The sequence below is a fragment of the Salvelinus fontinalis genome, chromosome 30 (genome assembly GCF_029448725.1).
Source record: "Salvelinus fontinalis isolate EN_2023a chromosome 30, ASM2944872v1, whole genome shotgun sequence".
NCBI lineage: Eukaryota > Metazoa > Chordata > Actinopteri > Salmoniformes > Salmonidae > Salvelinus > Salvelinus fontinalis.
The window spans coordinates 9,136,478-9,143,183 of NC_074694.1; positions in this window are offsets into that span (position 1 = coordinate 9,136,478).

Sequence of the window (6,706 nt, forward strand, 5' to 3'; positions counted from 1 at the left end):
TTACGATCCCCTAACCTATTGTGTTTTTTCACATTATTTGTAACTTATTTTTTTACATCTACAAGCATTTTGCTACACTCTAACATCTGCTAACCATGTGTATGTGACCGATTAGATTTTGATCATGTTTCTGCCACCGTGTCTTATGACCGAAAAAGAGCTTCTAGATATCAGGACAGTGATTACTCACCCCATACTGGAGGAAAAGGTTTTATTTAACAAGTCGGACTGGAAGGATTTACCTCAGACACCCGACAAGGCCCTCATCCTCGTCATTCGCAGGAGAAAGAGACCGATATCAGGGACAAAGGTCTGGGTGCCTTATAAGGATCCGACGGCGAGTGGGTAATCTCCCTTTAGTGGCCGGGGACTTTAATGCAAGGAAACTTAAATCCGTTTTACTTCATTTCTACCAGCATGTTAAAATGTGCAACCAGAGGGGGAAAAACTAGACTGCCTATACAAAGCTCTCCCTTGCCCTCCATTTAGCAAATCTGACCATAATTCTACCCTGATTCCTGCTTACAAGTAAAAACTAAAGCAGGAAGTACCAGTGACTCGGTCTATAAAAAAGGGGTCAGATGAAGCAGATGCTAAGCTACAGGACTGTTTAGCTAGCACAGACTGGAATATGTTCAGGGATTCATCCGATGGCATTGAGGAGTACACCACATCAGTCACTGGCTTCATCAATAAGTGCATCGATGACATCGTACCCACAGTGACCGTACGTACATACCCCAACCAGAAACCATGGATTACAGGCAACATCCACACTGAGCTAAAGGGTAGAGCTGCTGCTTTCAAGGAGCGGGACTCTAATCCTGAAGCTTATAAGAAATCCCGCTATGCCCTCCGACAAACCATCAAACAGGCAAAGCATCAATACAGGACTAAGATTGAATTGTACTACACCGGCTCCAACGCTCGTTGGGTGTGGCAGGGCTTGCAAGCTATTACAGACTACAAAGAGAAGCACAGCTGCGAGCTGCACAGTGACAAGAGCCAACCAGACGAGCTAAATTACTTCTATGCTCGCTTCGAGGCAAGCAACACTGAGGCATGCATGAGAGCATCAGCTGTTCCCGACGACTGTATGATCACGCTCTCCGCAGCCGACGTGAGTAAGACCTTTAAACAGGTCAACATTCACAAGGCCGCAGGACAAGACGGATCCCCAGGACGTGTACTCAGAACATGCGCTGACCAACTGGCAAGTGTCTTCACTGACATTTTCAACCTGTCCCTGACTGAGTCTGTAATACCAACATGTTTCAAGCAGACCACTGTAGTCCCTGTGCCCAAGATCTCTAACGGTTTGAACACACCGACAGCGTCCTGGCACAAAATATAATTCAGCATCATCTGGATATAACAAAAGTTCAACATTCACCTTCTGCTGCCATTTCTGTCAAGCCGTTTACGCATACGATTTTGCGCATACGTTCGATAAAATCCAACGTACGCACTACACAGAACGCACTGCATCTGCAACGCAATGCTGCAAGGCAAACACAGCGTTTCATTGGAATTGAATGAAACGTTCTGGTGTACCAAAATGCAATGACTGTCGGTGTGATCGAAGCGTAAGTTAACCTGCCTAAATGACTACCGACCCGTAGCACTCATGTCTGTAACCATGAAGTGCTTTGAAAGGCTGGTCATGGCTCACATCAACACCATTATCCCAGAAACCATAGACCCACTCCAATTTGCATACTGCCCCAGCAGATCCACAGATGATGCAATCTCTATTGCACTCAACATTGCCCTTTCCCGCCTGGACAAAAGGAACACCTATGTAAGAATGCTATTCATTGACTACAGCTCAGCGTTCAACACCATAGTGTCCTCAAAGCTCATCACTAAGCTAAGGTCCCTGGGACTAAACACCTCCCTTTGCAACTGGATCCAGGACTTCCTGACGGGCCGCCCCCATGTGGTAAGGGTAGGTAACAACACATCTGCCATGCTGATCCTCAACATGGGGACCCCTCAGGGGTGTGTGCTCAGTCCCCTCTTGTACTCCCTGTCCACTCATGACTGCACGGCCAGGCACAACTCCAACACCGTCATCAAGTTTGCAGATGACACAACAGTGGTAGGCCTGATCACCGACAACGACGAGACAGCCTATAGGGAGGAGGTCAGAGACCTGGCCGTGTGGTGCCAGGACAACAACCTCTCCCTCAACGTGATCAAGACAAAGTAGATGATTGTGGACTACCTGAAAAGTAGGACAGAGCACGCCCCCATTCTCATCGATGGGGCTGTAGTGGAACAGGATGAGAGCTTCAAGTTTCTTGGTGTCCACATAACCAACAAGCTAACATGGTCCAAGCACACCAAGACAGTTGTGAAGAGGGCAGGACGAAGCTTATTCCCCCTCAGGAGACTGAAAAGATTTGGCATAGGTCCTCAGATCCTCATAAGGTTCTACAGCTGCACCATCAAGAGCATCCTGACTGGTTGCATCACTGCCTGGTATGGCAATTGCTCGGCCTTCGACCGCAAGGCACTACAGACGGTAGTGCGTGTACGGACCATTACATCAGAGGAAGGCCCTAAAAATTGTCAAAGACTCCAGTCACCCAGTCGTTGACCATTCTCTCTGCTACTGCATGGCAGGCTGTACTGGTGCGCCAAGTCTAGGGCCAAAAGGCTTCTTAACAGCTTCTACCCCCAAGCCATATGACTCCTGAACGGCTAATATCGTGGAAATTCAGTACTGAGAGAGACTTGATCATTTCTTCAAACAATCATTATTTAATATCGATGAATTATTGTAATAATGAAACCGTCAGCCCAACAGTCTTGACTGACTGTTAGGCTGAGAGCCTTCCCTTTACAGACAATGCACCGTTTATTTAGCTAATACCCAAAATGCTTAATTCCAGCACTCCCATATAGATTGGGGGGTACCATAAGCCACTTTGGGCTCAACCTGTCTTCATCTGCACCTGGTGTTACCTTAACCCCCCCATCCTGGCCTAATTTCCCAGGTGTTATCTTAACCCCCCACCCTGGCCTAATTTCCCAGGTGTTACCTTAACCCCCCCACCCTGGCCTAATTCCCCAGGTGTTATCTTAACCCCCCACCCTGGCCTAAATTCCCAGGTGTTATCTTAACCCCCCCCTCCCCCCCTGGCCTAATTTCCCAGGTGTTTTCTTAACCCCCCACCCTGGCCTAATTTCCCAGGTGTTACCTTAACCCCCCACGGTGGCCTAATTTCCCAGGTGTTATCTTAACCCCTGACCCTGGCCTAATTTCCCAGGTGTTATCTTAACCCCCCCCTCCCCCCCTGGCCTAATTTCCCAGGTGTTATCTTAACCCCCCACCCTGGCCTAATTTCCCAGGTGTTATCTTAACCCCCCACCCTGGCCTAATTTCCCAGGTGTTATCTTAACCCCTGACCCTGGCCTAATTTCCCAGGTGTTATCTTAACCCCCCATCCTGGCCTAATTTCCCAGGTGTTATCTTAACCCCCCACCCTGGCCTAATTTCCCAGGTGTTATCTTAACCCCCCCACCCTGGCCTAATTTCCCAGATGCCAGGATATCTAAGGACCATGGAGGCCTTTGTTCTACTCCTCTCTATCCTGGCTAAACAGACATCATATATTGTCTATGGAATGCAGGCTCAATCAGACCGGAGACATACAGCATGTCTCACATGCACCACTAATCATAGAATGTGGCTGTTTCATTTTTTTATCACGAGACATCAATCAATTGTCGGCTTCAAGCTATCTCGAGTAAAATCCATGTCCACCCAGACTAGCTGCAGGAAGCTTGAGTGGACACCATAAAACTCAGCATTAGCAGGACAGAAATATCTTACTGTTTGTGAACTAAATCATTGTTACATATCCAACAAATAAGGTGAATACATAATTTTTCCCCCTCACACTAATCAAAGGGCTACCCAGACCCCTCTTTTTACACAGCTGCTACTCTTTGTTTATTATCTATGCATTGTCACTTTAACTCTACCTACATGTACAGTGGGGCAGTCAGCCACCAATTGTGCAAGTTCTCCCACTTAAAAAGATGAGGGAGGCCTGTAATTGTCATCATAGGTACACTTCAACTATGACAGACAAAATGAGGGAAAAAAAATCCAGAAAATCACATTGTAGGATTTTTTATGAATTTATTTGCAAATTATGGTGGAAAATAAGTATTTGGTCACCTACAAACAAGCAAGATTTCTGGCTCTCACAGACCTGTAACTTCTTCTTTAAGAGGCTCCTCTGTCGTCTACTCGTTACCTGTATTAATGGCACCTGTTTGAACTTGTTATCAGTATAAAAGACACCTGCCCACAACCTCAAACAGTCACACTCTAAACTCCACTATGGCCAAGACCAAAGAGCTGTTAAAGGACACCAGAAACAAAATTGTAGACCTGCACCAGGCTGGGAAGACTGAATCTGCAATAGGTAAGCAGCTTGGTTTGAAGAAATCAACTGTGGGAGCAATTATTAGGAAATGGAAGACATACAAGACCACTGATAATCTCCCTCGATCTGGGGCTCCACGCAAGATCTCACCCCGTGGGGTCAAAATGATCACAAGAACGGTGAGAAAAAATCCCAGAACCACACGGGAGGACCTAGTGAATGACCTGCAGAGAGCTGGTAACAAAGCCTACCATCAGTAACACACTACGCCGCCAGGGACTCAAATCCTGCAGTGCGAGACGTGTCCCCCTGCTTAAGCCAGTACATGTCCAGGCCCGTTTGAAGTTTGCTAGAGAGCATTTGGATGATCCAGAAGAAGATTGGGAGAATGTCATATGGTCAGATAAAACCAAAATATAACTTTTTGGTAAAAACTCAACTCGTCGTGTTTGGAGGACAGAGAATGCTGAGTTGCATCCAAAGAACACCATACCTACTGTGAAGCCTGGGGGTGCTTTGGGGCTGTTTTTCTGCAAAGAGACCAGGACGACTGATCCGTGTAAAGGAAAGAATGAATGGGGCCATGTATCGTGAGATTTTGAGTGAAAACCTCCTTCCATCGGCAAGGGCATTGAAGATGAAACGTGGCTGGGTCTTTCAGCATGACAATGATCCCAAACACACTGCCCGGGCAACGAAGGAGTGGCTTCGTAAGAAGCATTTCAAGGTCCTGGAGTGGCCTAGCCAGTCTCCAGATCTTAACCCCATAGAAAATCTTTGGAGGGAGTTGAAAGTCCGTGTTGCCCAGCAACAGCCCCAAAACATCACTGCTCTAGAGGAGATCTGCATGGAGGAATGGGCCAAAATACCAGCAACAGTGTGTGAAAACCTTGTGAAGACTTACAGAAAACGTTTGACCTCTGTCATTGCCAACAAAGGGTATATAACAAAGTATTGAGAAACTTTTGTTATTGACCAAATACTTATTTTCCACCATAATTTGCAAATAAATTCATTAAAAATCCTACAATGTGATTTTCTGGATTTTTTTTTCTCATTTTGTCTGTCATAGTTGAAGTGTACCTATGATGAAAATTACAGGCCTCTCATCTTTTTAAGTGGGAGAACTTGCACAATTGGTGGCTGACTAAATACTTTTTTGCCCCACTGTACATATTACCTCAATTACCTCGACTAGCCGGTGCCCCCGCACATTGACTCTGTACCGGTAACCGCTGTATATAGCCTCCACATTGACTCTGTACCGGTACCCGCTGTAAATAGCCTCGCTATTGTTATTTTACACCTGCTGTTTAATTATTTGTTACTTTTATTTTATTTTTACTTAACACCTATTTTTCTTAAAACTGCATTGTTGGTTAAAGGCTTGTAAGTAAGCATTTCACTGTAAGGTTGTATTTGGTGTATGTGACAAATACATTTGGATTTGATGTGTACAGAGGTAACCAAGACAACACCAGACATCAACACCAGACATTTAACATTCTCCTTGCAGGAGGATTTTACGATGGCAGTACAATCACAGATCCCCCCCCCCCCCCTCCAAAAATAATTTCACCTGTAAAGACATACTAAACTTTGGGAATATACACTGAGTAGACAAAACATCAAGAACACCTGTCTCTTTGCTTGGCATGGACTGACCATGGTGGGGATTTGATGTACTTTTATTTGTAATATTTTATTATTTATACCAGCATTTATGATACGTTTTAACAAATACTAGTACGTTGAAAAGCTAGTGTGTATATTTAAATGAAATATACTTTTAATAAAATGTATAAATACCATTTGTTACTGGAGTTACTCATTAAGAGTCTGTAATTTAAATTGGTTTTGTGCTGGCCAACTGGTTTAATACTGAGTGCTCGTGGCTCCTTTCTCCACCCACTCCGTTCACTGCAATGCAATACTGTAGAACACCAGAACTTAAAACGTGTTTGCTAAGGATGATGTATTCTGTTTCTTAAATAGGCTACTTCTAAATGAACATATCTAAGTCACTATGTGAACCAACGTATCCATATTTGTTTATATAAATCCCAAAGAAAAGACATGCAATTCCTAGGTCGTTAAACCTAATTGTGTCTGACAATTTCTGTACTGCAAGGCCTACTTTTTAATTTACATTTCAAAACACTGAAACATAAGGCCTCTATAGGCATACATTCAAATAAAGACTATAGACAGATTCATATCTAGACTGACACTATGATTAGGCTATAAACCTTTCAAAGCATTTTATGCTGTTGTATTTGACTGAACGTGAATGACTTGACTGT